The following is a 15968-nucleotide window of genomic DNA, read 5'->3' as shown; positions in this document are numbered from 1 at the left end:
GTTAAGAATTATGTACAGTGAAGTGTAATTTTTTTTTTTTTTTTCATCTGTGTATGGTATGTAATGCATTCGTAGGTCTCAAGTTTACGGTGCCTTGGCGAACAACCCCACCGTCTTGAAAGTGCGGAAGGAAGGTACGTAATTGTGCATGGTAATAGTTGAAAAAAGAAAAAAAAAATTCCCATGAACGATACTTGTCCAATTCGATTTTTCAGATTTCCCCCTCCCCGCCTCACCCCCGGGCCCAGTGGTTTAACGGTAACCGGCCCAGTGTGTAAACACTGGGCACAACAAAAAATTGTTTAAAGACTCATCAAATGTTCCCCTCCACGGAAATCTTTAGTAAAAGGCGAAAGATTTATGCGTTTGAAGGGAAACCAGAGCACGGTTGAAACTTTGAAAATCCGGACTATATAGGAAAAATGTGCGGACCACCACTAATGGTGAAAATAGCGTACGGTCGTGCAGCCTGAAGCCGCGAATCGTCCGAAAATCGCCTCGTGGGACACGGCACTCGATATTTCGTGAAACCCTAGGTATGTTGCTAATGGAAAAAAGTTCCCCTCTCGACTGTGCCGTGGTGCCCGCCTTTTTGCCGAGGCGGACGCGACGACCCGAGTGCCGCCACGCGGCAAACGGTGTAACCAAGTGCCGCCACGCGGCAAACGGGGTAACCAAATGCACGCGGCGGTCGACCGTCGCCGTGGGTACAGAAACAAAGGAAACGAGGTGCGAGTAGAAACGGGCAGTTGTAGAAGAAATTGTATTTGCATTGTTGGTGTGTACTGTCATGTAGTGTGATGAACTGGCACGGGAGTGTTATGTCTGGGGAAAGAGCTGTTTCGGAGGTAGAAGTACATAACCTCAAAACACGTTGATGAGGTGGTCCGAGCTCCAAGTGAAATAGAAAAGCGAAACACTGCGCAGCATACTTACCTGGCGTAGGGGCTACCCTGATCAAGCAGGGGGTTCCCCCAGGGTGAGGCTCTTCCCTTGCACTTCGGTTGAGCTGACCTCTGCGATTACCCCAAATGTGGGTAACTCGGGCGCGTAATTTTTGGTAGTCGGGACTGCGTTCGCGCTGTCCCGGTGAAAAAATTTCAACTTAGTAGTTGTGAAGTAGTGTTAAGAATTATGTACAGTGAAGTGTAATTTTTTTTTTTTTTTTCATCTGTGTATGGTATGTAATGCATTCGTAGGTCTCAAGTTTACGGTGCCTTGGCGAACAACCCCACCGTCTTGAAAGTGCGGAAGGAAGGTACGTAATTGTGCATGGTAATAGTTGAAAAAAGAAAAAAAAAATTCCCATGAACGATACTTGTCCAATTCGATTTTTCAGATTTCCCCCTCCCCGCCTCACCCCCGGGCCCAGTGGTTTAACGGTAACCGGCCCAGTGTGTAAACACTGGGCACAACAAAAAATTGTTTAAAGACTCATCAAATGTTCCCCTCCACGGAAATCTTTAGTAAAAGGCGAAAGATTTATGCGTTTGAAGGGAAACCAGAGCACGGTTGAAACTTTGAAAATCCGGACTATATAGGAAAAATGTGCGGACCACCACTAATGGTGAAAATAGCGTACGGTCGTGCAGCCTGAAGCCGCGAATCGTCCGAAAATCGCCTCGTGGGACACGGCACTCGATATTTCGTGAAACCCTAGGTATGTTGCTAATGGAAAAAAGTTCCCCTCTCGACTGTGCCGTGGTGCCCGCCTTTTTGCCGAGGCGGACGCGACGACCCGAGTGCCGCCACGCGGCAAACGGTGTAACCAAGTGCCGCCACGCGGCAAACGGGGTAACCAAATGCACGCGGCGGTCGACCGTCGCCGTGGGTACAGAAACAAAGGAAACGAGGTGCGAGTAGAAACGGGCAGTTGTAGGAAGAAATTGTATTTGCATTGTTGGTGTGTACTGTCATGTAGTGTGATGAACTGGCACGGGAGTGTTATGTCTGGGGAAAGAGCTGTTTCGGAGGTAGAAGTACATAACCTCAAAACACGTTGATGAGGTGGTCCGAGCTCCAAGTGAAATAGAAAAGCGAAACACTGCGCAGCATACTTACCTGGCGTAGGGGCTACCCTGATCAAGCAGGGGGTTCCCCCAGGGTGAGGCTCTTCCCTTGCACTTCGGTTGAGCTGACCTCTGCGATTACCCCAAATGTGGGTAACTCGGGCGCGTAATTTTTGGTAGTCGGGACTGCGTTCGCGCTGTCCCGGTGAAAAAATTTCAACTTAGTAGTTGTGAAGTAGTGTTAAGAATTATGTACAGTGAAGTGTAATTTTTTTTTTTTTTTTCATCTGTGTATGGTATGTAATGCATTCGTAGGTCTCAAGTTTACGGTGCCTTGGCGAACAACCCCACCGTCTTGAAAGTGCGGAAGGAAGGTACGTAATTGTGCATGGTAATAGTTGAAAAAAGAAAAAAAAAATTCCCATGAACGATACTTGTCCAATTCGATTTTTCAGATTTCCCCCTCCCCGCCTCACCCCCGGGCCCAGTGGTTTAACGGTAACCGGCCCAGTGTGTAAACACTGGGCACAACAAAAAATTGTTTAAAGACTCATCAAATGTTCCCCTCCACGGAAATCTTTAGTAAAAGGCGAAAGATTTATGCGTTTGAAGGGAAACCAGAGCACGGTTGAAACTTTGAAAATCCGGACTATATAGGAAAAATGTGCGGACCACCACTAATGGTGAAAATAGCGTACGGTCGTGCAGCCTGAAGCCGCGAATCGTCCGAAAATCGCCTCGTGGGACACGGCACTCGATATTTCGTGAAACCCTAGGTATGTTGCTAATGGAAAAAAGTTCCCCTCTCGACTGTGCCGTGGTGCCCGCCTTTTTGCCGAGGCGGACGCGACGACCCGAGTGCCGCCACGCGGCAAACGGTGTAACCAAGTGCCGCCACGCGGCAAACGGGGTAACCAAATGCACGCGGCGGTCGACCGTCGCCGTGGGTACAGAAACAAAGGAAACGAGGTGCGAGTAGAAACGGGCAGTTGTAGGAAGAAATTGTATTTGCATTGTTGGTGTGTACTGTCATGTAGTGTGATGAACTGGCACGGGAGTGTTATGTCTGGGGAAAGAGCTGTTTCGGAGGTAGAAGTACATAACCTCAAAACACGTTGATGAGGTGGTCCGAGCTCCAAGTGAAATAGAAAAGCGAAACACTGCGCAGCATACTTACCTGGCGTAGGGGCTACCCTGATCAAGCAGGGGGTTCCCCCAGGGTGAGGCTCTTCCCTTGCACTTCGGTTGAGCTGACCTCTGCGATTACCCCAAATGTGGGTAACTCGGGCGCGTAATTTTTGGTAGTCGGGACTGCGTTCGCGCTGTCCCGGTGAAAAAATTTCAACTTAGTAGTTGTGAAGTAGTGTTAAGAATTATGTACAGTGAAGTGTAATTTTTTTTTTTTTTTTCATCTGTGTATGGTATGTAATGCATTCGTAGGTCTCAAGTTTACGGTGCCTTGGCGAACAACCCCACCGTCTTGAAAGTGCGGAAGGAAGGTACGTAATTGTGCATGGTAATAGTTGAAAAAAGAAAAAAAAAATTCCCATGAACGATACTTGTCCAATTCGATTTTTCAGATTTCCCCCTCCCCGCCTCACCCCCGGGCCCAGTGGTTTAACGGTAACCGGCCCAGTGTGTAAAACACTGGGCACAACAAAAAATTGTTTAAAGACTCATCAAATGTTCCCCTCCACGGAAATCTTTAGTAAAAGGCGAAAGATTTATGCGTTTGAAGGGAAACCAGAGCACGGTTGAAACTTTGAAAATCCGGACTATATAGGAAAAATGTGCGGACCACCACTAATGGTGAAAATAGCGTACGGTCGTGCAGCCTGAAGCCGCGAATCGTCCGAAAATCGCCTCGTGGGACACGGCACTCGATATTTCGTGAAACCCTAGGTATGTTGCTAATGGAAAAAAGTTCCCCTCTCGACTGTGCCGTGGTGCCCGCCTTTTTGCCGAGGCGGACGCGACGACCCGAGTGCCGCCACGCGGCAAACGGTGTAACCAAGTGCCGCCACGCGGCAAACGGGGTAACCAAATGCACGCGGCGGTCGACCGTCGCCGTGGGTACAGAAACAAAGGAAACGAGGTGCGAGTAGAAACGGGCAGTTGTAGGAAGAAATTGTATTTGCATTGTTGGTGTGTACTGTCATGTAGTGTGATGAACTGGCACGGGAGTGTTATGTCTGGGGAAAGAGCTGTTTCGGAGGTAGAAGTACATAACCTCAAAACACGTTGATGAGGTGGTCCGAGCTCCAAGTGAAATAGAAAAGCGAAACACTGCGCAGCATACTTACCTGGCGTAGGGGCTACCCTGATCAAGCAGGGGGTTCCCCCAGGGTGAGGCTCTTCCCTTGCACTTCGGTTGAGCTGACCTCTGCGATTACCCCAAATGTGGGTAACTCGGGCGCGTAATTTTTGGTAGTCGGGACTGCGTTCGCGCTGTCCCGGTGAAAAAATTTCAACTTAGTAGTTGTGAAGTAGTGTTAAGAATTATGTACAGTGAAGTGTAATTTTTTTTTTTTTTTTCATCTGTGTATGGTATGTAATGCATTCGTAGGTCTCAAGTTTACGGTGCCTTGGCGAACAACCCCACCGTCTTGAAAGTGCGGAAGGAAGGTACGTAATTGTGCATGGTAATAGTTGAAAAAAGAAAAAAAAAATTCCCATGAACGATACTTGTCCAATTCGATTTTTCAGATTTCCCCCTCCCCGCCTCACCCCCGGGCCCAGTGGTTTAACGGTAACCGGCCCAGTGTGTAAACACTGGGCACAACAAAAAATTGTTTAAAGACTCATCAAATGTTCCCCTCCACGGAAATCTTTAGTAAAAGGCGAAAGATTTATGCGTTTGAAGGGAAACCAGAGCACGGTTGAAACTTTGAAAATCCGGACTATATAGGAAAAATGTGCGGACCACCACTAATGGTGAAAATAGCGTACGGTCGTGCAGCCTGAAGCCGCGAATCGTCCGAAAATCGCCTCGTGGGACACGGCACTCGATATTTCGTGAAACCCTAGGTATGTTGCTAATGGAAAAAAGTTCCCCTCTCGACTGTGCCGTGGTGCCCGCCTTTTTGCCGAGGCGGACGCGACGACCCGAGTGCCGCCACGCGGCAAACGGTGTAACCAAGTGCCGCCACGCGGCAAACGGGGTAACCAAATGCACGCGGCGGTCGACCGTCGCCGTGGGTACAGAAACAAAGGAAACGAGGTGCGAGTAGAAACGGGCAGTTGTAGGAAGAAATTGTATTTGCATTGTTGGTGTGTACTGTCATGTAGTGTGATGAACTGGCACGGGAGTGTTATGTCTGGGGAAAGAGCTGTTTCGGAGGTAGAAGTACATAACCTCAAAACACGTTGATGAGGTGGTCCGAGCTCCAAGTGAAATAGAAAAGCGAAACACTGCGCAGCATACTTACCTGGCGTAGGGGCTACCCTGATCAAGCAGGGGGTTCCCCCAGGGTGAGGCTCTTCCCTTGCACTTCGGTTGAGCTGACCTCTGCGATTACCCCAAATGTGGGTAACTCGGGCGCGTAATTTTTGGTAGTCGGGACTGCGTTCGCGCTGTCCCGGTGAAAAAATTTCAACTTAGTAGTTGTGAAGTAGTGTTAAGAATTATGTACAGTGAAGTGTAATTTTTTTTTTTTTTTTCATCTGTGTATGGTATGTAATGCATTCGTAGGTCTCAAGTTTACGGTGCCTTGGCGAACAACCCCACCGTCTTGAAAGTGCGGAAGGAAGGTACGTAATTGTGCATGGTAATAGTTGAAAAAAGAAAAAAAAAATTCCCATGAACGATACTTGTCCAATTCGATTTTTCAGATTTCCCCCTCCCCGCCTCACCCCCGGGCCCAGTGGTTTAACGGTAACCGGCCCAGTGTGTAAACACTGGGCACAACAAAAAATTGTTTAAAGACTCATCAAATGTTCCCCTCCACGGAAATCTTTAGTAAAAGGCGAAAGATTTATGCGTTTGAAGGGAAACCAGAGCACGGTTGAAACTTTGAAAATCCGGACTATATAGGAAAAATGTGCGGACCACCACTAATGGTGAAAATAGCGTACGGTCGTGCAGCCTGAAGCCGCGAATCGTCCGAAAATCGCCTCGTGGGACACGGCACTCGATATTTCGTGAAACCCTAGGTATGTTGCTAATGGAAAAAAGTTCCCCTCTCGACTGTGCCGTGGTGCCCGCCTTTTTGCCGAGGCGGACGCGACGACCCGAGTGCCGCCACGCGGCAAACGGTGTAACCAAGTGCCGCCACGCGGCAAACGGGGTAACCAAATGCACGCGGCGGTCGACCGTCGCCGTGGGTACAGAAACAAAGGAAACGAGGTGCGAGTAGAAACGGGCAGTTGTAGGAAGAAATTGTATTTGCATTGTTGGTGTGTACTGTCATGTAGTGTGATGAACTGGCACGGGAGTGTTATGTCTGGGGAAAGAGCTGTTTCGGAGGTAGAAGTACATAACCTCAAAACACGTTGATGAGGTGGTCCGAGCTCCAAGTGAAATAGAAAAGCGAAACACTGCGCAGCATACTTACCTGGCGTAGGGGCTACCCTGATCAAGCAGGGGGTTCCCCCAGGGTGAGGCTCTTCCCTTGCACTTCGGTTGAGCTGACCTCTGCGATTACCCCAAATGTGGGTAACTCGGGCGCGTAATTTTTGGTAGTCGGGACTGCGTTCGCGCTGTCCCGGTGAAAAAATTTCAACTTAGTAGTTGTGAAGTAGTGTTAAGAATTATGTACAGTGAAGTGTAATTTTTTTTTTTTTTTTCATCTGTGTATGGTATGTAATGCATTCGTAGGTCTCAAGTTTACGGTGCCTTGGCGAACAACCCCACCGTCTTGAAAGTGCGGAAGGAAGGTACGTAATTGTGCATGGTAATAGTTGAAAAAAGAAAAAAAAAATTCCCATGAACGATACTTGTCCAATTCGATTTTTCAGATTTCCCCCTCCCCGCCTCACCCCCGGGCCCAGTGGTTTAACGGTAACCGGCCCAGTGTGTAAACACTGGGCACAACAAAAAATTGTTTAAAGACTCATCAAATGTTCCCCTCCACGGAAATCTTTAGTAAAAGGCGAAAGATTTATGCGTTTGAAGGGAAACCAGAGCACGGTTGAAACTTTGAAAATCCGGACTATATAGGAAAAATGTGCGGACCACCACTAATGGTGAAAATAGCGTACGGTCGTGCAGCCTGAAGCCGCGAATCGTCCGAAAATCGCCTCGTGGGACACGGCACTCGATATTTCGTGAAACCCTAGGTATGTTGCTAATGGAAAAAAGTTCCCCTCTCGACTGTGCCGTGGTGCCCGCCTTTTTGCCGAGGCGGACGCGACGACCCGAGTGCCGCCACGCGGCAAACGGTGTAACCAAGTGCCGCCACGCGGCAAACGGGGTAACCAAATGCACGCGGCGGTCGACCGTCGCCGTGGGTACAGAAACAAAGGAAACGAGGTGCGAGTAGAAACGGGCAGTTGTAGGAAGAAATTGTATTTGCATTGTTGGTGTGTACTGTCATGTAGTGTGATGAACTGGCACGGGAGTGTTATGTCTGGGGAAAGAGCTGTTTCGGAGGTAGAAGTACATAACCTCAAAACACGTTGATGAGGTGGTCCGAGCTCCAAGTGAAATAGAAAAGCGAAACACTGCGCAGCATACTTACCTGGCGTAGGGGCTACCCTGATCAAGCAGGGGGTTCCCCCAGGGTGAGGCTCTTCCCTTGCACTTCGGTTGAGCTGACCTCTGCGATTACCCCAAATGTGGGTAACTCGGGCGCGTAATTTTTGGTAGTCGGGACTGCGTTCGCGCTGTCCCGGTGAAAAAATTTCAACTTAGTAGTTGTGAAGTAGTGTTAAGAATTATGTACAGTGAAGTGTAATTTTTTTTTTTTTTTTTCATCTGTGTATGGTATGTAATGCATTCGTAGGTCTCAAGTTTACGGTGCCTTGGCGAACAACCCCACCGTCTTGAAAGTGCGGAAGGAAGGTACGTAATTGTGCATGGTAATAGTTGAAAAAAGAAAAAAAAAATTCCCATGAACGATACTTGTCCAATTCGATTTTTCAGATTTCCCCCTCCCCGCCTCACCCCCGGGCCCAGTGGTTTAACGGTAACCGGCCCAGTGTGTAAACACTGGGCACAACAAAAAATTGTTTAAAGACTCATCAAATGTTCCCCTCCACGGAAATCTTTAGTAAAAGGCGAAAGATTTATGCGTTTGAAGGGAAACCAGAGCACGGTTGAAACTTTGAAAATCCGGACTATATAGGAAAAATGTGCGGACCACCACTAATGGTGAAAATAGCGTACGGTCGTGCAGCCTGAAGCCGCGAATCGTCCGAAAATCGCCTCGTGGGACACGGCACTCGATATTTCGTGAAACCCTAGGTATGTTGCTAATGGAAAAAAGTTCCCCTCTCGACTGTGCCGTGGTGCCCGCCTTTTTGCCGAGGCGGACGCGACGACCCGAGTGCCGCCACGCGGCAAACGGTGTAACCAAGTGCCGCCACGCGGCAAACGGGGTAACCAAATGCACGCGGCGGTCGACCGTCGCCGTGGGTACAGAAACAAAGGAAACGAGGTGCGAGTAGAAACGGGCAGTTGTAGGAAGAAATTGTATTTGCATTGTTGGTGTGTACTGTCATGTAGTGTGATGAACTGGCACGGGAGTGTTATGTCTGGGGAAAGAGCTGTTTCGGAGGTAGAAGTACATAACCTCAAAACACGTTGATGAGGTGGTCCGAGCTCCAAGTGAAATAGAAAAGCGAAACACTGCGCAGCATACTTACCTGGCGTAGGGGCTACCCTGATCAAGCAGGGGGTTCCCCCAGGGTGAGGCTCTTCCCTTGCACTTCGGTTGAGCTGACCTCTGCGATTACCCCAAATGTGGGTAACTCGGGCGCGTAATTTTTGGTAGTCGGGACTGCGTTCGCGCTGTCCCGGTGAAAAAATTTCAACTTAGTAGTTGTGAAGTAGTGTTAAGAATTATGTACAGTGAAGTGTAATTTTTTTTTTTTTTTTCATCTGTGTATGGTATGTAATGCATTCGTAGGTCTCAAGTTTACGGTGCCTTGGCGAACAACCCCACCGTCTTGAAAGTGCGGAAGGAAGGTACGTAATTGTGCATGGTAATAGTTGAAAAAAGAAAAAAAAAATTCCCATGAACGATACTTGTCCAATTCGATTTTTCAGATTTCCCCCTCCCCGCCTCACCCCCGGGCCCAGTGGTTTAACGGTAACCGGCCCAGTGTGTAAACACTGGGCACAACAAAAAATTGTTTAAAGACTCATCAAATGTTCCCCTCCACGGAAATCTTTAGTAAAAGGCGAAAGATTTATGCGTTTGAAGGGAAACCAGAGCACGGTTGAAACTTTGAAAATCCGGACTATATAGGAAAAATGTGCGGACCACCACTAATGGTGAAAATAGCGTACGGTCGTGCAGCCTGAAGCCGCGAATCGTCCGAAAATCGCCTCGTGGGACACGGCACTCGATATTTCGTGAAACCCTAGGTATGTTGCTAATGGAAAAAAGTTCCCCTCTCGACTGTGCCGTGGTGCCCGCCTTTTTGCCGAGGCGGACGCGACGACCCGAGTGCCGCCACGCGGCAAACGGTGTAACCAAGTGCCGCCACGCGGCAAACGGGGTAACCAAATGCACGCGGCGGTCGACCGTCGCCGTGGGTACAGAAACAAAGGAAACGAGGTGCGAGTAGAAACGGGCAGTTGTAGGAAGAAATTGTATTTGCATTGTTGGTGTGTACTGTCATGTAGTGTGATGAACTGGCACGGGAGTGTTATGTCTGGGGAAAGAGCTGTTTCGGAGGTAGAAGTACATAACCTCAAAACACGTTGATGAGGTGGTCCGAGCTCCAAGTGAAATAGAAAAGCGAAACACTGCGCAGCATACTTACCTGGCGTAGGGGCTACCCTGATCAAGCAGGGGGTTCCCCCAGGGTGAGGCTCTTCCCTTGCACTTCGGTTGAGCTGACCTCTGCGATTACCCCAAATGTGGGTAACTCGGGCGCGTAATTTTTGGTAGTCGGGACTGCGTTCGCGCTGTCCCGGTGAAAAAATTTCAACTTAGTAGTTGTGAAGTAGTGTTAAGAATTATGTACAGTGAAGTGTAATTTTTTTTTTTTTTTTCATCTGTGTATGGTATGTAATGCATTCGTAGGTCTCAAGTTTACGGTGCCTTGGCGAACAACCCCACCGTCTTGAAAGTGCGGAAGGAAGGTACGTAATTGTGCATGGTAATAGTTGAAAAAAGAAAAAAAAAATTCCCATGAACGATACTTGTCCAATTCGATTTTTCAGATTTCCCCCTCCCCGCCTCACCCCCGGGCCCAGTGGTTTAACGGTAACCGGCCCAGTGTGTAAACACTGGGCACAACAAAAAATTGTTTAAAGACTCATCAAATGTTCCCCTCCACGGAAATCTTTAGTAAAAGGCGAAAGATTTATGCGTTTGAAGGGAAACCAGAGCACGGTTGAAACTTTGAAAATCCGGACTATATAGGAAAAATGTGCGGACCACCACTAATGGTGAAAATAGCGTACGGTCGTGCAGCCTGAAGCCGCGAATCGTCCGAAAATCGCCTCGTGGGACACGGCACTCGATATTTCGTGAAACCCTAGGTATGTTGCTAATGGAAAAAAGTTCCCCTCTCGACTGTGCCGTGGTGCCCGCCTTTTTGCCGAGGCGGACGCGACGACCCGAGTGCCGCCACGCGGCAAACGGTGTAACCAAGTGCCGCCACGCGGCAAACGGGGTAACCAAATGCACGCGGCGGTCGACCGTCGCCGTGGGTACAGAAACAAAGGAAACGAGGTGCGAGTAGAAACGGGCAGTTGTAGGAAGAAATTGTATTTGCATTGTTGGTGTGTACTGTCATGTAGTGTGATGAACTGGCACGGGAGTGTTATGTCTGGGGAAAGAGCTGTTTCGGAGGTAGAAGTACATAACCTCAAAACACGTTGATGAGGTGGTCCGAGCTCCAAGTGAAATAGAAAAGCGAAACACTGCGCAGCATACTTACCTGGCGTAGGGGCTACCCTGATCAAGCAGGGGGTTCCCCCAGGGTGAGGCTCTTCCCTTGCACTTCGGTTGAGCTGACCTCTGCGATTACCCCAAATGTGGGTAACTCGGGCGCGTAATTTTTGGTAGTCGGGACTGCGTTCGCGCTGTCCCGGTGAAAAAATTTCAACTTAGTAGTTGTGAAGTAGTGTTAAGAATTATGTACAGTGAAGTGTAATTTTTTTTTTTTTTTTTCATCTGTGTATGGTATGTAATGCATTCGTAGGTCTCAAGTTTACGGTGCCTTGGCGAACAACCCCACCGTCTTGAAAGTGCGGAAGGAAGGTACGTAATTGTGCATGGTAATAGTTGAAAAAAGAAAAAAAAAATTCCCATGAACGATACTTGTCCAATTCGATTTTTCAGATTTCCCCCTCCCCGCCTCACCCCCGGGCCCAGTGGTTTAACGGTAACCGGCCCAGTGTGTAAACACTGGGCACAACAAAAAATTGTTTAAAGACTCATCAAATGTTCCCCTCCACGGAAATCTTTAGTAAAAGGCGAAAGATTTATGCGTTTGAAGGGAAACCAGAGCACGGTTGAAACTTTGAAAATCCGGACTATATAGGAAAAATGTGCGGACCACCACTAATGGTGAAAATAGCGTACGGTCGTGCAGCCTGAAGCCGCGAATCGTCCGAAAATCGCCTCGTGGGACACGGCACTCGATATTTCGTGAAACCCTAGGTATGTTGCTAATGGAAAAAAGTTCCCCTCTCGACTGTGCCGTGGTGCCCGCCTTTTTGCCGAGGCGGACGCGACGACCCGAGTGCCGCCACGCGGCAAACGGTGTAACCAAGTGCCGCCACGCGGCAAACGGGGTAACCAAATGCACGCGGCGGTCGACCGTCGCCGTGGGTACAGAAACAAAGGAAACGAGGTGCGAGTAGAAACGGGCAGTTGTAGGAAGAAATTGTATTTGCATTGTTGGTGTGTACTGTCATGTAGTGTGATGAACTGGCACGGGAGTGTTATGTCTGGGGAAAGAGCTGTTTCGGAGGTAGAAGTACATAACCTCAAAACACGTTGATGAGGTGGTCCGAGCTCCAAGTGAAATAGAAAAGCGAAACACTGCGCAGCATACTTACCTGGCGTAGGGGCTACCCTGATCAAGCAGGGGGTTCCCCCAGGGTGAGGCTCTTCCCTTGCACTTCGGTTGAGCTGACCTCTGCGATTACCCCAAATGTGGGTAACTCGGGCGCGTAATTTTTGGTAGTCGGGACTGCGTTCGCGCTGTCCCGGTGAAAAAATTTCAACTTAGTAGTTGTGAAGTAGTGTTAAGAATTATGTACAGTGAAGTGTAATTTTTTTTTTTTTTTTCATCTGTGTATGGTATGTAATGCATTCGTAGGTCTCAAGTTTACGGTGCCTTGGCGAACAACCCCACCGTCTTGAAAGTGCGGAAGGAAGGTACGTAATTGTGCATGGTAATAGTTGAAAAAAGAAAAAAAAAATTCCCATGAACGATACTTGTCCAATTCGATTTTTCAGATTTCCCCCTCCCCGCCTCACCCCCGGGCCCAGTGGTTTAACGGTAACCGGCCCAGTGTGTAAACACTGGGCACAACAAAAAATTGTTTAAAGACTCATCAAATGTTCCCCTCCACGGAAATCTTTAGTAAAAGGCGAAAGATTTATGCGTTTGAAGGGAAACCAGAGCACGGTTGAAACTTTGAAAATCCGGACTATATAGGAAAAATGTGCGGACCACCACTAATGGTGAAAATAGCGTACGGTCGTGCAGCCTGAAGCCGCGAATCGTCCGAAAATCGCCTCGTGGGACACGGCACTCGATATTTCGTGAAACCCTAGGTATGTTGCTAATGGAAAAAAGTTCCCCTCTCGACTGTGCCGTGGTGCCCGCCTTTTTGCCGAGGCGGACGCGACGACCCGAGTGCCGCCACGCGGCAAACGGTGTAACCAAGTGCCGCCACGCGGCAAACGGGGTAACCAAATGCACGCGGCGGTCGACCGTCGCCGTGGGTACAGAAACAAAGGAAACGAGGTGCGAGTAGAAACGGGCAGTTGTAGGAAGAAATTGTATTTGCATTGTTGGTGTGTACTGTCATGTAGTGTGATGAACTGGCACGGGAGTGTTATGTCTGGGGAAAGAGCTGTTTCGGAGGTAGAAGTACATAACCTCAAAACACGTTGATGAGGTGGTCCGAGCTCCAAGTGAAATAGAAAAGCGAAACACTGCGCAGCATACTTACCTGGCGTAGGGGCTACCCTGATCAAGCAGGGGGTTCCCCCAGGGTGAGGCTCTTCCCTTGCACTTCGGTTGAGCTGACCTCTGCGATTACCCCAAATGTGGGTAACTCGGGCGCGTAATTTTTGGTAGTCGGGACTGCGTTCGCGCTGTCCCGGTGAAAAAATTTCAACTTAGTAGTTGTGAAGTAGTGTTAAGAATTATGTACAGTGAAGTGTAATTTTTTTTTTTTTTTTCATCTGTGTATGGTATGTAATGCATTCGTAGGTCTCAAGTTTACGGTGCCTTGGCGAACAACCCCACCGTCTTGAAAGTGCGGAAGGAAGGTACGTAATTGTGCATGGTAATAGTTGAAAAAAGAAAAAAAAAATTCCCATGAACGATACTTGTCCAATTCGATTTTTCAGATTTCCCCCTCCCCGCCTCACCCCCGGGCCCAGTGGTTTAACGGTAACCGGCCCAGTGTGTAAACACTGGGCACAACAAAAAATTGTTTAAAGACTCATCAAATGTTCCCCTCCACGGAAATCTTTAGTAAAAGGCGAAAGATTTATGCGTTTGAAGGGAAACCAGAGCACGGTTGAAACTTTGAAAATCCGGACTATATAGGAAAAATGTGCGGACCACCACTAATGGTGAAAATAGCGTACGGTCGTGCAGCCTGAAGCCGCGAATCGTCCGAAAATCGCCTCGTGGGACACGGCACTCGATATTTCGTGAAACCCTAGGTATGTTGCTAATGGAAAAAAGTTCCCCTCTCGACTGTGCCGTGGTGCCCGCCTTTTTGCCGAGGCGGACGCGACGACCCGAGTGCCGCCACGCGGCAAACGGTGTAACCAAGTGCCGCCACGCGGCAAACGGGGTAACCAAATGCACGCGGCGGTCGACCGTCGCCGTGGGTACAGAAACAAAGGAAACGAGGTGCGAGTAGAAACGGGCAGTTGTAGGAAGAAATTGTATTTGCATTGTTGGTGTGTACTGTCATGTAGTGTGATGAACTGGCACGGGAGTGTTATGTCTGGGGAAAGAGCTGTTTCGGAGGTAGAAGTACATAACCTCAAAACACGTTGATGAGGTGGTCCGAGCTCCAAGTGAAATAGAAAAGCGAAACACTGCGCAGCATACTTACCTGGCGTAGGGGCTACCCTGATCAAGCAGGGGGTTCCCCCAGGGTGAGGCTCTTCCCTTGCACTTCGGTTGAGCTGACCTCTGCGATTACCCCAAATGTGGGTAACTCGGGCGCGTAATTTTTGGTAGTCGGGACTGCGTTCGCGCTGTCCCGGTGAAAAAATTTCAACTTAGTAGTTGTGAAGTAGTGTTAAGAATTATGTACAGTGAAGTGTAATTTTTTTTTTTTTTTTCATCTGTGTATGGTATGTAATGCATTCGTAGGTCTCAAGTTTACGGTGCCTTGGCGAACAACCCCACCGTCTTGAAAGTGCGGAAGGAAGGTACGTAATTGTGCATGGTAATAGTTGAAAAAAGAAAAAAAAAATTCCCATGAACGATACTTGTCCAATTCGATTTTTCAGATTTCCCCCTCCCCGCCTCACCCCCGGGCCCAGTGGTTTAACGGTAACCGGCCCAGTGTGTAAACACTGGGCACAACAAAAAATTGTTTAAAGACTCATCAAATGTTCCCCTCCACGGAAATCTTTAGTAAAAGGCGAAAGATTTATGCGTTTGAAGGGAAACCAGAGCACGGTTGAAACTTTGAAAATCCGGACTATATAGGAAAAATGTGCGGACCACCACTAATGGTGAAAATAGCGTACGGTCGTGCAGCCTGAAGCCGCGAATCGTCCGAAAATCGCCTCGTGGGACACGGCACTCGATATTTCGTGAAACCCTAGGTATGTTGCTAATGGAAAAAAGTTCCCCTCTCGACTGTGCCGTGGTGCCCGCCTTTTTGCCGAGGCGGACGCGACGACCCGAGTGCCGCCACGCGGCAAACGGTGTAACCAAGTGCCGCCACGCGGCAAACGGGGTAACCAAATGCACGCGGCGGTCGACCGTCGCCGTGGGTACAGAAACAAAGGAAACGAGGTGCGAGTAGAAACGGGCAGTTGTAGGAAGAAATTGTATTTGCATTGTTGGTGTGTACTGTCATGTAGTGTGATGAACTGGCACGGGAGTGTTATGTCTGGGGAAAGAGCTGTTTCGGAGGTAGAAGTACATAACCTCAAAACACGTTGATGAGGTGGTCCGAGCTCCAAGTGAAATAGAAAAGCGAAACACTGCGCAGCATACTTACCTGGCGTAGGGGCTACCCTGATCAAGCAGGGGGTTCCCCCAGGGTGAGGCTCTTCCCTTGCACTTCGGTTGAGCTGACCTCTGCGATTACCCCAAATGTGGGTAACTCGGGCGCGTAATTTTTGGTAGTCGGGACTGCGTTCGCGCTGTCCCGGTGAAAAAATTTCAACTTAGTAGTTGTGAAGTAGTGTTAAGAATTATGTACAGTGAAGTGTAATTTTTTTTTTTTTTTTCATCTGTGTATGGTATGTAATGCATTCGTAGGTCTCAAGTTTACGGTGCCTTGGCGAACAACCCCACCGTCTTGAAAGTGCGGAAGGAAGGTACGTAATTGTGCATGGTAATAGTTGAAAAAAGAAAAAAAAAATTCCCATGAACGATACTTGTCCAATTCGATTTTTCAGA

At 48.6% G+C, this 15968-nt stretch overlaps 28 non-coding genes across 28 annotated transcripts; 14 read left to right on the top strand and 14 right to left on the bottom strand.

Annotated features, from left to right (window-relative positions):
- Positions 1-266: 266 nt before the first annotated feature.
- On the bottom strand, positions 267-386 carry LOC134544500 (U5 spliceosomal RNA). The gene has a single exon (XR_010077823.1). It is a non-coding gene; the product is annotated as a U5 spliceosomal RNA (small nuclear RNA).
- A 542-nt stretch (positions 387-928) lies between these two features.
- LOC134544476 (U1 spliceosomal RNA) lies at positions 929-1091 on the top strand. The gene has a single exon (XR_010077800.1). It is a non-coding gene; the product is annotated as a U1 spliceosomal RNA (small nuclear RNA).
- A 299-nt stretch (positions 1092-1390) lies between these two features.
- On the bottom strand, positions 1391-1510 carry LOC134544499 (U5 spliceosomal RNA). Its single transcript, XR_010077822.1, has one exon. It is a non-coding gene; the product is annotated as a U5 spliceosomal RNA (small nuclear RNA).
- A 543-nt stretch (positions 1511-2053) lies between these two features.
- On the top strand, positions 2054-2216 carry LOC134544475 (U1 spliceosomal RNA). Its single transcript, XR_010077799.1, has one exon. It is a non-coding gene; the product is annotated as a U1 spliceosomal RNA (small nuclear RNA).
- A 299-nt stretch (positions 2217-2515) lies between these two features.
- Positions 2516-2635, bottom strand: LOC134544498 (U5 spliceosomal RNA). Its single transcript, XR_010077821.1, has one exon. It is a non-coding gene; the product is annotated as a U5 spliceosomal RNA (small nuclear RNA).
- Positions 2636-3178: 543 nt separating this feature from the next.
- LOC134544474 (U1 spliceosomal RNA) lies at positions 3179-3341 on the top strand. Its single transcript, XR_010077798.1, has one exon. It is a non-coding gene; the product is annotated as a U1 spliceosomal RNA (small nuclear RNA).
- Positions 3342-3640: 299 nt separating this feature from the next.
- On the bottom strand, positions 3641-3761 carry LOC134544477 (U5 spliceosomal RNA). Its single transcript, XR_010077801.1, has one exon. It is a non-coding gene; the product is annotated as a U5 spliceosomal RNA (small nuclear RNA).
- Positions 3762-4304: 543 nt separating this feature from the next.
- On the top strand, positions 4305-4467 carry LOC134544473 (U1 spliceosomal RNA). Its single transcript, XR_010077797.1, has one exon. It is a non-coding gene; the product is annotated as a U1 spliceosomal RNA (small nuclear RNA).
- Positions 4468-4766: 299 nt separating this feature from the next.
- LOC134544497 (U5 spliceosomal RNA) lies at positions 4767-4886 on the bottom strand. The gene has a single exon (XR_010077820.1). It is a non-coding gene; the product is annotated as a U5 spliceosomal RNA (small nuclear RNA).
- Positions 4887-5429: 543 nt separating this feature from the next.
- On the top strand, positions 5430-5592 carry LOC134544472 (U1 spliceosomal RNA). The gene has a single exon (XR_010077796.1). It is a non-coding gene; the product is annotated as a U1 spliceosomal RNA (small nuclear RNA).
- A 299-nt stretch (positions 5593-5891) lies between these two features.
- On the bottom strand, positions 5892-6011 carry LOC134544496 (U5 spliceosomal RNA). Its single transcript, XR_010077819.1, has one exon. It is a non-coding gene; the product is annotated as a U5 spliceosomal RNA (small nuclear RNA).
- Positions 6012-6554: 543 nt separating this feature from the next.
- Positions 6555-6717, top strand: LOC134544471 (U1 spliceosomal RNA). The gene has a single exon (XR_010077795.1). It is a non-coding gene; the product is annotated as a U1 spliceosomal RNA (small nuclear RNA).
- A 299-nt stretch (positions 6718-7016) lies between these two features.
- On the bottom strand, positions 7017-7136 carry LOC134544495 (U5 spliceosomal RNA). The gene has a single exon (XR_010077818.1). It is a non-coding gene; the product is annotated as a U5 spliceosomal RNA (small nuclear RNA).
- Positions 7137-7679: 543 nt separating this feature from the next.
- Positions 7680-7842, top strand: LOC134544470 (U1 spliceosomal RNA). The gene has a single exon (XR_010077794.1). It is a non-coding gene; the product is annotated as a U1 spliceosomal RNA (small nuclear RNA).
- A 300-nt stretch (positions 7843-8142) lies between these two features.
- On the bottom strand, positions 8143-8262 carry LOC134544494 (U5 spliceosomal RNA). Its single transcript, XR_010077817.1, has one exon. It is a non-coding gene; the product is annotated as a U5 spliceosomal RNA (small nuclear RNA).
- A 543-nt stretch (positions 8263-8805) lies between these two features.
- Positions 8806-8968, top strand: LOC134544468 (U1 spliceosomal RNA). Its single transcript, XR_010077792.1, has one exon. It is a non-coding gene; the product is annotated as a U1 spliceosomal RNA (small nuclear RNA).
- A 299-nt stretch (positions 8969-9267) lies between these two features.
- On the bottom strand, positions 9268-9387 carry LOC134544493 (U5 spliceosomal RNA). The gene has a single exon (XR_010077816.1). It is a non-coding gene; the product is annotated as a U5 spliceosomal RNA (small nuclear RNA).
- A 543-nt stretch (positions 9388-9930) lies between these two features.
- LOC134544467 (U1 spliceosomal RNA) lies at positions 9931-10093 on the top strand. The gene has a single exon (XR_010077791.1). It is a non-coding gene; the product is annotated as a U1 spliceosomal RNA (small nuclear RNA).
- A 299-nt stretch (positions 10094-10392) lies between these two features.
- On the bottom strand, positions 10393-10512 carry LOC134544491 (U5 spliceosomal RNA). Its single transcript, XR_010077814.1, has one exon. It is a non-coding gene; the product is annotated as a U5 spliceosomal RNA (small nuclear RNA).
- A 543-nt stretch (positions 10513-11055) lies between these two features.
- On the top strand, positions 11056-11218 carry LOC134544466 (U1 spliceosomal RNA). Its single transcript, XR_010077790.1, has one exon. It is a non-coding gene; the product is annotated as a U1 spliceosomal RNA (small nuclear RNA).
- A 300-nt stretch (positions 11219-11518) lies between these two features.
- Positions 11519-11638, bottom strand: LOC134544490 (U5 spliceosomal RNA). Its single transcript, XR_010077813.1, has one exon. It is a non-coding gene; the product is annotated as a U5 spliceosomal RNA (small nuclear RNA).
- Positions 11639-12181: 543 nt separating this feature from the next.
- LOC134544465 (U1 spliceosomal RNA) lies at positions 12182-12344 on the top strand. The gene has a single exon (XR_010077789.1). It is a non-coding gene; the product is annotated as a U1 spliceosomal RNA (small nuclear RNA).
- Positions 12345-12643: 299 nt separating this feature from the next.
- Positions 12644-12763, bottom strand: LOC134544489 (U5 spliceosomal RNA). The gene has a single exon (XR_010077812.1). It is a non-coding gene; the product is annotated as a U5 spliceosomal RNA (small nuclear RNA).
- Positions 12764-13306: 543 nt separating this feature from the next.
- LOC134544464 (U1 spliceosomal RNA) lies at positions 13307-13469 on the top strand. The gene has a single exon (XR_010077788.1). It is a non-coding gene; the product is annotated as a U1 spliceosomal RNA (small nuclear RNA).
- Positions 13470-13768: 299 nt separating this feature from the next.
- On the bottom strand, positions 13769-13888 carry LOC134544488 (U5 spliceosomal RNA). Its single transcript, XR_010077811.1, has one exon. It is a non-coding gene; the product is annotated as a U5 spliceosomal RNA (small nuclear RNA).
- Positions 13889-14431: 543 nt separating this feature from the next.
- LOC134544463 (U1 spliceosomal RNA) lies at positions 14432-14594 on the top strand. Its single transcript, XR_010077787.1, has one exon. It is a non-coding gene; the product is annotated as a U1 spliceosomal RNA (small nuclear RNA).
- Positions 14595-14893: 299 nt separating this feature from the next.
- Positions 14894-15013, bottom strand: LOC134544487 (U5 spliceosomal RNA). The gene has a single exon (XR_010077810.1). It is a non-coding gene; the product is annotated as a U5 spliceosomal RNA (small nuclear RNA).
- Positions 15014-15556: 543 nt separating this feature from the next.
- Positions 15557-15719, top strand: LOC134544462 (U1 spliceosomal RNA). Its single transcript, XR_010077786.1, has one exon. It is a non-coding gene; the product is annotated as a U1 spliceosomal RNA (small nuclear RNA).
- Positions 15720-15968: the final 249 nt, after the last annotated feature.

This window comes from Bacillus rossius, unplaced genomic scaffold, assembly GCF_032445375.1.
Source record: "Bacillus rossius redtenbacheri isolate Brsri unplaced genomic scaffold, Brsri_v3 Brsri_v3_scf412, whole genome shotgun sequence".
Classification (NCBI taxonomy): Eukaryota; Metazoa; Arthropoda; class Insecta; order Phasmatodea; family Bacillidae; genus Bacillus; species Bacillus rossius.
This window is presented reverse-complemented; position numbering and strand designations above follow the sequence as displayed.